The sequence below is a fragment of the Catharus ustulatus genome, chromosome 1 (assembly GCF_009819885.2).
Source record: "Catharus ustulatus isolate bCatUst1 chromosome 1, bCatUst1.pri.v2, whole genome shotgun sequence".
Taxonomy (NCBI): Eukaryota; Metazoa; Chordata; class Aves; order Passeriformes; family Turdidae; genus Catharus; species Catharus ustulatus.
The window spans coordinates 98,608,038-98,617,615 of NC_046221.1; the positions used below are offsets into that span (position 1 = coordinate 98,608,038).

General features: G+C 41.5%; 1 long non-coding RNA gene across 1 annotated transcript; it reads right to left on the bottom strand.

Moving 5' to 3' along the window:
* Nucleotides 1–3,054: 3,054 nt before the first annotated feature.
* LOC117000456 lies at nt 3,055–5,276 on the bottom strand. Its single transcript, XR_004418778.1, has 3 exons — nt 4,097–5,276; nt 3,544–3,930; nt 3,055–3,461 (listed from the first exon to the last, which is right to left on the bottom strand). It is a non-coding gene; the product is annotated as an uncharacterized LOC117000456 (long non-coding RNA).
* Nucleotides 5,277–9,578: the final 4,302 nt, after the last annotated feature.

Here is a 9,578-nt window from a genome sequence, read left to right on the forward strand (position 1 = left end):
TTTAATTATCCTTTGTCCACCTCTGTAGGCTTGGCTTCATGGTAAGAAAAGAAAAAAAATGATGCAAGGGTTGGGTTTTTTCTTTTTATGCAAGTAGCAGCAGCAGTGGGGAAAGGCAACACCCCTTCACCAACACACTGCTCCTCCTGTGGTTGTTTCACTGGCAGGGCTGAAACACAGGTTGAGGGAGTGTCACTGACAGCTGATGGGTTCACTGAGAAGAGGCATCAGAGCAACTGATCACCACCCAGAGGAGGAAACCACAAGGTGCGAGGCCACATTCATCTTCACAGCTGCCTGACATTTTCCTTTGCTGGCAGCAAGGCAGGCAGCAGGAGAAGGAAGTCAGAGAAGGTGCAGAAGGAAATCTCTTCTCAGTCCCTCTGCTACAAGTGGCAGTAGTTGGCTGAGGAAGAAGGTGGAGAGCTGGAATTGGTACTATCAGAGCCCTATCAGGAAAAAGCTGCTGTTTTACTTTGCTTGCAGGAGTGAAGAAACCATGGACCAGTCTGAATGAGCCAAATCCTTAGTCTCTGAAAATGCCCTGCTAAACTTGAAGTACTGGGCTGTGCTACTCCTAGGACATAGGAGTAGTTCAGCCCAGCTCAGCAATCTGTGCTCAGCCATAGCCAGTGCCACCCCATGGCCATGACAAGGAATAAAAGGGAATTTATATTTGCATAGTTGGGAGTCTCTGGTATTTGAAATGTTCATTTATATTTTCATACTTGATTGTTACATTTTATACTATTTATGTTTTAGATCTTTATAATATTCAGCTGAATTATAAAGCAACACCACTTCAGGACCTGGACTGTTAGTAGGACACAGCACCAAGCATTTTCAAAAGTGACCAGATACATCTGCATGCCATTGATACAACATCCTGTGAAATCATAACTTAGAAAAGAGGGTTTCTCTGATCTGACAAAAATCCAGTGATACCTATAGGCAAAAAAATTGTGCTTTTCCTGATCAGAAAACCAAGAAATCAACATCAATGCTCCAGTCTGAAATGCCAAAGTATCAGTACAAAGTAAATGCAATGACTCATCAAAGACAGGAAAACAGTGTAAGCTGAGACATACAAAAACAAAGAGGAAGGAGGGAGTTGGGCTTTTTTATTATTTTAACATCATCTGCAGAAAGTTCCACACTAAAGGATATTACTGAAGAATATTATCAGATGGATATTTAGAGGAGTTATGTGCACTAATAATTGAGAATGCAAACAAGCCTTTGAAAATAATAAGAGTAATTTAATAAAAACCACTGCTAGTGATAATTATCAAGCTGTAAGCCATTAATATGCTTTTACCAGTTTCAGGCAGTATCAAATAAATGTGAATGGTAAAAACCAGGATTTTCTGTTTGCTTTATAATGTGTCAAAGCATTTCCAAAAGCATGATTCCTTTACACAGAGAAAATACTAGGATGATGTTGGCATGATCTAATAGTGGACATTGGAAACTACATTGCAGGTACAGAAATGCCCTGTGCAGTAAGAGGCATTCAGTATTCTGCCTCCTGTGGCCATACCTATTAAATATTCCTGGACAAGGAGGCAAAAAAAGTACAATGTGGACTGACTAAATTTTAACTCTTTCATCTTCCTGTTAAAAGGAAAGCAGAACAGAAGCAGCAGGCTAAGAGAAGTAACACACAGTAAAGACTGCTGTAATAAATCTTCTTTCTGGGAAGAGGCTATAGAGCACATGATAAGGAAAAATTAAATTTTAAAGGAAGTGCATGAATCACTACATTCAGGCAGTTAGTGATAACTCATCTACAGTACAGTGATTCCATCTGCATCCTGAAAATCTGTGACTAAAATTTTGGTGTCAAGCTGACTGGGCCATTCAGATGACAGAACATTCCTCCTATCCTATCTCCCTTTTTCTCCTAACAAAGCAAATCCTTTTCACCTGCCCTCATCAGTCTCTTCTCTTTACCTTGATGTGACTGACCCTAATGCACACAGTCTCATAACCTCCCCTGGTGCCACCAGATACTTCCTTTCTTTGCTTTCCTGTCTCTTCTGGAAGCTTTCTGCACCTCTCTTTCTCCTGTGCCCCAGCCTGCCCCATTTGACCTGCTGTTTGCATTGTGACCAGCCCTGGGGAGCTACAGGCACTCCTGTGGTGCCCCACAGGTTGCCCCATGGCTGTGGACCTGGCAAGGCCAGTGGTGGAGGTGGCAGCGTGGATTTTTGGGCTCAGCTGGGATTCTGCTGCTGCTGCCTGCTGTCTCATCCAGCTTGGCCTTCACAGCCGTGTGCCAACAGCCTTCAATATTCCTCCAGGATCCCCCACCAGTCAGCCATAAATCCGTAGAAACTCAGGATTAAACAGATGTCTTTTTGATAGAGCAAGGAGCCCCAAGCAGATCCCAGGTTACCTGTTGTCTTCCCAGAGGTCTGCCTGCAAACAGCTAAATGCCTCCTTCCAGCTGGCAAGGGCACCCCCCTAAGCAGGCTCCCCAGCACCTGTGTGCCTGTTCCAAGAGCCCTGGTAGCATCATGGACTTCAGCCTGCACATTTCTGTCCCAGCAGCAGTGCAAGTAAAGAAGTAACAGCCAGCCAGCTGCTGCCTATGCAGATCCCCAACTGCTGGCAGGCAGGTTCAGACACATAAAAGAAAGCCTGAGATGAACCTTTCTACATGTCCACGCTCTGATGGGTCCAGTTTATGCAAATGCCTGTCATCATCAATATTTTGAGTCATTAATTCATTCCATCAGTTGGCATCTATCAGGTATAATTAGATGTCCATACAGACTGGGACAGACATTTGACAATGCTGTCACACGCAGGCCTTACCAGGGAGGTGTGGATGCATCCCATCCTTCTTTTAAATACAACACTGAGCAGTTTTTCCTCAAGTCAAACCATGCAGATGAAAAGTCAGTGAGCAATTCTAAATGTAACAAATCTGTTTTCCCCAGACACCCTTAACAAGTGACACTCAGGACCAACAGTATTTATATGATTATAAAAACATGACACAGGAATAATATCACGTATAGTTACAAGAACCATGAATAAACTGTAAAATTATGCACAAAGCTGTACCAGACAACAAGAAAACTGCTTTTTTAAAAAAATGTAAAAGGAAAATGGGGCAAAAAATGATGGTAGAATATTTCAAAATATTTCTTCCTCTTACAGTTATGCCAGGCTTTGCTTCTGGTCTCTGATCAAAAAACGTCAACTTGAACAACAGTTGGAGATGTTAATTTTTCTTGCAAGACAAGATACCGCTTTTTAGTTTGACTATAATGCTCAGTTGCTGAAGAAAATGAAAAGAACTGAGCTGGAAAGAGGAAGAGTGCAAAAGCAAGGTTATACCTCTTTTCTCAGCACTATGCTGTTATCAGATGGCCACATCCACAAAACTCTCACACAGAAAGCAGCAGACTGTGATTGCAGAACAGTCATTCACTTCAACTTCTTCCTACACACTGCAAGATAAAAGTAGCGCGTGATTAATCATCATCATAGAATTACAAAATGCTTTGGGTTGGAAGGGACCTTAAAGATCACCTGGTTCAAATCCTCCTGCCATGGTGTGGATTGGAACCAACAATGGTCTCAAGGGCTGGATTCCAAGCAAAGGTTTGGGGAACAAAATGAGTGAGTATTGTTGTCCAAAGGAGTGTCGCACAAGCACAGCTGTTCTCTCAAGAGGCCCAGCAGACATTCTTCAGGATCATCCAAAAGCCTGAGAATAACAGCACGCTAATCTCACCAGGGCAGGGCAGTGAAATGCCTGCTTTGGACTTGGGATGTTCCTCAACAGGGCTCGAACCACAGGGGTTCTCACTTCACAAAACTCTCAGCACGGTTGCTCTCAACCAGCTCAAAGCAGGAGCCTCCATAGGAAATGCCACTTCCCACCTGTCCAGATGCTCGGAGTGCTTCCCCTCTACCCTGCCAGGGAGGAAAGAGGCTCTTGTAAGAGGCAGCTCAGTCTCAGGATACAGAGGAGTTAAGGGAAAGAGGAGGGGAGAAGAAGGTACCCTGGACAGACTTGTGACACAAAGAAGGACTTGGGAGCACAGAAAAGAGAGTTTCCACCATTTCCTCAAAGTGCTACCTGTCTCTTCCAAGGCTGCAGTGGGCTGAACAGTATCCGGAGCATACTTCATGGGCTCTCTGCTTCAGCACAGTACCTCAGGTTGAGTTTAAGCACCGTTTTACCAGGACCACTGCTCTGTAGCTGTGATGAGAAAAGGTAAATGATAGCCCAGGTGAGCACAAATACACAAAAGGGTCAGACTAGGCCAGTTGCTGTCCTCCAGTAATGGTGTATCCACACAAACACACTGATCAATGCAGTACCTTCTTTTTGCCTTCTTGTGCATTGCCCCACAATCTACTACTTTTTATATCTGATCCACATAGCCTTTGTTTTAGCAAAATCTCATCCTACTGATTGGAAGTAGCTCCTGCTTAACAGCCACAGATTTAGCTATTACATTAAAATATCCTTGTACAAGAACCACATTATGAGTCAGAAAGTAAATTTGTGCAGTTACTCATAAATGAGATCACACAACTCTGATAGGTCCTGGAAACCATCAGTTTAAACATTCAGAACAAGACAAGAAAGCACATCTAATATTGGGATATAACTAAAGAAAGAAAAAAAAGGCAGGTTGTGGTACTGTTTAAATCTCTGATTTGCTGCTGCCTTAAATTACATGGGTAGTCCTAGTTTTCTGATCTCAGATAGGATAGAGCAGAAGTGGGAAAGGATCAGAGAAGGGCAGCAAGTACATGGAAGCTTCATACACAAAATAACAGGGCTTTAAGCAACCTGTTCTACAGGCAAGTATCCCTGCCCATGGTGAGGGGTGGAACCAGATGATCTTTAAGGTCCCTTCACAGCCAGGCCATTCTATGATACTTCAGCCAACAGAAGAGATCATGGAAAAGGAAATAACAGACATTACTACAAGAGGATGAGCAACACAAATGGCTCATGACTGTTGATTGTGTCCTCCAATACAAGAATTAGAGGATATTAAAAGCAGCCTGTGGGAACAGGGTTCAAAAATATGAGTATGGGATGCAACAGAGAAAGTCCTTTGGCAAGGAGATTTTATTTTTGTGCACTGTTGTCCTACCAGTGGGCACTGCTGAGAAGTGCTTTTCTCCCTCTCCTCCACTCCCTCCCTTCAGGTATTTATACAGATTGATGAGATCACTTCTGAGTCTTCTTCAGGATGAACCATCCCAGTTCTCTCAGACACTCCTCACAGGAGATGTTCTAGTCCCTTAATTGTCTTTGTGGACCTGAACTGAACTTGCTTTAGTTACAAGATCTATGTCTATCCCTCCATCATGTCCTCTTCAGCAGCTTTCCTACCTGACATTTACATCAGGCTTTTCACAATTCCCACACTGTCCATATTCAAGCACCATCATATCTGCATTCATCCCAGAGCTTTGTTTCAGTCTTTTTACCCCTGCAGAGTGCTGCTTGCCACCCTAGGGCTATGACTGAGCTAGTAAGTACTTCAGCACTGTAGTTCAGGTAGATTTGTAGCTTAATGTTTCACTGGGTTTCATCTTGGCCTAAAACTAGTGCATGGCCAGCAGCATAGAATGAATACCCAATAGCAGTTGTAGCAAGCCAGCTCAATTCCAAAAGAATCCATTTTACACCCAGAGGCAGCCCCATAGTGCAAACCAGTGAGAAACAGAATGCTTTTCAAGATAGGCACTGGTATCTCGTATAACCCTGCTTTTGCTGACCTCTTTTGATTATTGACTCTGTGTCCTCATAATTTCATCTAACTCACTTGGTAGAATCTTGACTTATCTCACTGGTACATGTAATGAGTTTGCAATGGCACTGCTCATCTACCTTGTTAGATAACAATACCATATTAGATTTTTCTTAGGCAAGATTCCTCTGACATTACTGCTTTGTGTTGTCCTTCAACTATAGAAACACAATTAAATTCAGGAGAAGTCAAGCTAATAAATCCAGAAAGAAAATACAATTTTTGTTCAATTATATTGTTCAGTATTTTTCCTCACAAATATTATTTTGCTTAATAATACACAGAATTTTAGATGCAACAGGCATGCTTCAAAAAAAGTTCCCAGCAACCTTTGACACCAAGAATAAGGGCACTGCTCATCACTAGCAGATGAATAATCACATTTTAGTTGATAAAATATTGCTGGAAGCAGGCATCTGAGCAGGACACGCAGACATCTCTGTAATGACAACAAGAAGGTTATTCCCAACACCTTATTTCTTTCTTGTTCTTTCCCTCTGTGTTTCCAATTAAATTGCAAAGCTATCCCTGTAGAGAAAAGGGCTAATCAAAGAAACACAAAGGAAACAGATGTTAATTCCACAGCAGGCATCTCCCCAGCTGTACATGGGTGTAAGCTTTATTTTTGTCTCTGGTAGTAGTTTTACCAGGACCTGAGAGTGCTAATATCGATTAGCCATCTCCCAGGAGCTTACATCAGCCAGCAGAGAAAGACCAGAGGCCTTACTTGACACGTTCCACAAGAATCTTTATTTCACGTGAAGGGTGGTCAAGCAGGGATTCTCACAGAACAAAGGGCAGACAGCCATATTTATAGGTTCAAGGGGGATTCAAACTACATCAAATAAAAAGTTTATACAAAGAACAACATCCAATCTAAGACAAAAGTTCTAAGGGTGACCTGACCAATTACACAAACTAATTTCTAACCAAATATCTTCCAAGGTGTTAGAGAGTGACCAAATTCTTAAGGAATTGGGCTCAGCCTTGGTATCTAGGAGACCTTATCTATTATAGCAAGTTCCAGGGGCCAGGGGAAGATGGCTTTGGAGAAATTGTATCATCCACACATGGGGAGACAGTGCCCGGCTAAGTGCTTTGCTTACCTTCTCAGGGGGATGGCTGGGAGTAGAGGAGTGTCACCCCTCACCCTTGTGCCAGGACATCAGTGCTGGGGCTGGACTGTTCGGCTTGGCAGGAATGATTTTTAGCCAGAACAGTCCAATAACCTGGTTAGCTACCTGCAAGTCCTACTGCTTTTGAGAAAGAGGCTGTAACCAGAGGCAGTTACAGCAGCCTGCTCCACACACACACACACAAACACACACACACACACACACACAAACACAGACACACAAACACACACTAACTTGTCCACAGCTCTAGTACAGTTATAGTCCCTCCTAAAACTATGTACTTGGGGATACTGCACACTGGAGGGAAAAAAAACCAGTCTCCTAAACTGTGAAAAAATAACAACAGCACATATATATGCTATGTCTGCTGTGGATCTCTATTCATACCTCCCAGTTCAGGGATCTTGCCCTCGTCTGTTGATGCTGCTCACAGCTCTGTCACCACAAGTTCACACCTTGGCACGTGCCCTGGCTTATCTCCTGGCTATGCTATTTTCTGCCTCTTCCATTCCTGCACAAGGCTCTTACCATTCCTTTTTAAATTTTTTTATTTAGTGCCAGCCCTTGGTTTTAAAGTCCTAGGATTGTGGAAATGCGTGCTTTTGTTTTTTTCTTAGAAGTTGCTTTCTAGATCTCTTGCTTGTAAAGAAACTCCTGATGGCGTCACCTGTAAGGAACAGATGGCAATTAATTTATTTTTAAATAATGTAGGCATTGAGCTATTCTCATGAAACCTTCTGAAACAGTGGGAGATGAGAAATTGAATTGGATACTTATCCTTTTTTTCTCAGCGAGTTCACTTTCCCCCCATGTGAATTCTGTCCCTTTGTCTTTTCACTCAGAACCCTCTGATGAAATCCTTGCTGACATTCAGTTAATTTTCTTAGGTCTATCAGCACATTCATATACCTGTATTTTCAACGTACTTTTAAAATATACTATTTAAAATCCCATATAGATAGCACACTGGAATGATTATTAATGCAATTTAAATGTATTTTTTATTACTTTAATTGTCCACTAATGAACGTACAGCCAATATTAAAGTTGACAAAAATGAAATATTGTTTCAATTCTTCCATGTGGATTTTAGACAGGCTATTTCAGTTTCCCTACCATATCCTTTAGTCTGATATAATTCCATAATTTCTGTATCTATAGGTGATTGCATTCTGTCTCCCTGGCCTTGTACTGTATTGCTCACAAGAAACAGTTTCTATTCCCCTTTTTCTGTTTTACTTCTTCCTTAACACTTTTAAGACAACATGCACTATTCACATATCCCTTACAGTTTTTCAAAATCATAAAAAATGATCAGTATTGAAAGAGTTTGTGAGTAGATAACATCAGGCAAGAAAGCCAAGAGCACTCCCAAAATCTCTGAGATCAGCTGGAGTCTATACTACCATCTTTAGGTTGTACTACCACCCATCGGCTTGAAGCAGAACTAAAAGCAGATGAGCGGACAAAGCCCTTGCTCTGTTACTGCAGCACAGCCTGCCACAGCAGCTCAGCTCCTATAGGGATGTGAATCCCAGCAGCTGGAAACTCCTCATCCCTGATGGATTTAGCTGCAGTGGCTAGAAAGATACCAACCCCTGTTATGGTCCTCTTTGACCATAGCTATATCTGACACAGATTTTGGCTTTTCAAGGATATTCTTGGTAGCTGGTGCAGGACTAGATTTCTTTTCTATAAAATGTGTGGAAGTTTAAAAAAATAATTGCTGAAAAAAACATTTTCCTTTTTTATTTTTTTTTTAATAGGAATGTTATTTACCCATTCCAAATATGAAGTTTGTTTCACAGATGAAGGTGCAAGCTATCATGCTCTTCCATGTTCCTTCTTTCATTCTATGCTGATGGCTGTGCACTACTTTTAGGCCAAGATGAAACTCCTCCTTCATTCTGGGAGGTCTTTCACAAAGGATCACTCTTTACAGCTTTAGCATGCTACTTAATTCTTAGTATTGCAGGTCAAACCACTTAACCTTGAAGGCTATTGTCAGCAGAAGTAATGAAATGCCTAATGAATGCCACAGGTTTTGATTGTCAATGTAACCCAGTGCATCTTCAAGTAATTTATCTTATTTGATCAGATAAACCATCAAACCTTTTAAATTTAATTTAAGTCATTGCAAACTTCTGTAATTTCTTTGGGCTTTACTGCAGTTGCAGCAGCACTATTTGACTGGAACAAACCATGATGGTCCAAAAATAATTGAATACAAATATCAATCTTTATGTGCTGACTTCAGGTATAGTTTATCATACAACTAAGTATCTGTATAAGATACATCACACTGATTTTTGTCCAGGAGCTATGACAAGTGTAGTCTAGCCTGACTGTGATATAACCTCACTGTGCATACCTTGTGAATGGAGCTTCTGTGACATATTGACATACACTGTACAGCAAACAGGTAATTTTTAGAAAGCTGCAGCATCAGTTTCAATTAGCATTAGACTAATGCTGATTAACACTGGCCTAAAATGTACATAACTATAAGAATATAAAAACTTATAGCATTACTTTTGCTAGGACTGCACAGTGATCACATACTGCTTTACACCAGTTCTAGATTAAGAGCTCTTCATGATAAAAACAGGTGATTAGCTCCTTAGTTACTGGTTTGTATCTTGGAACTCAG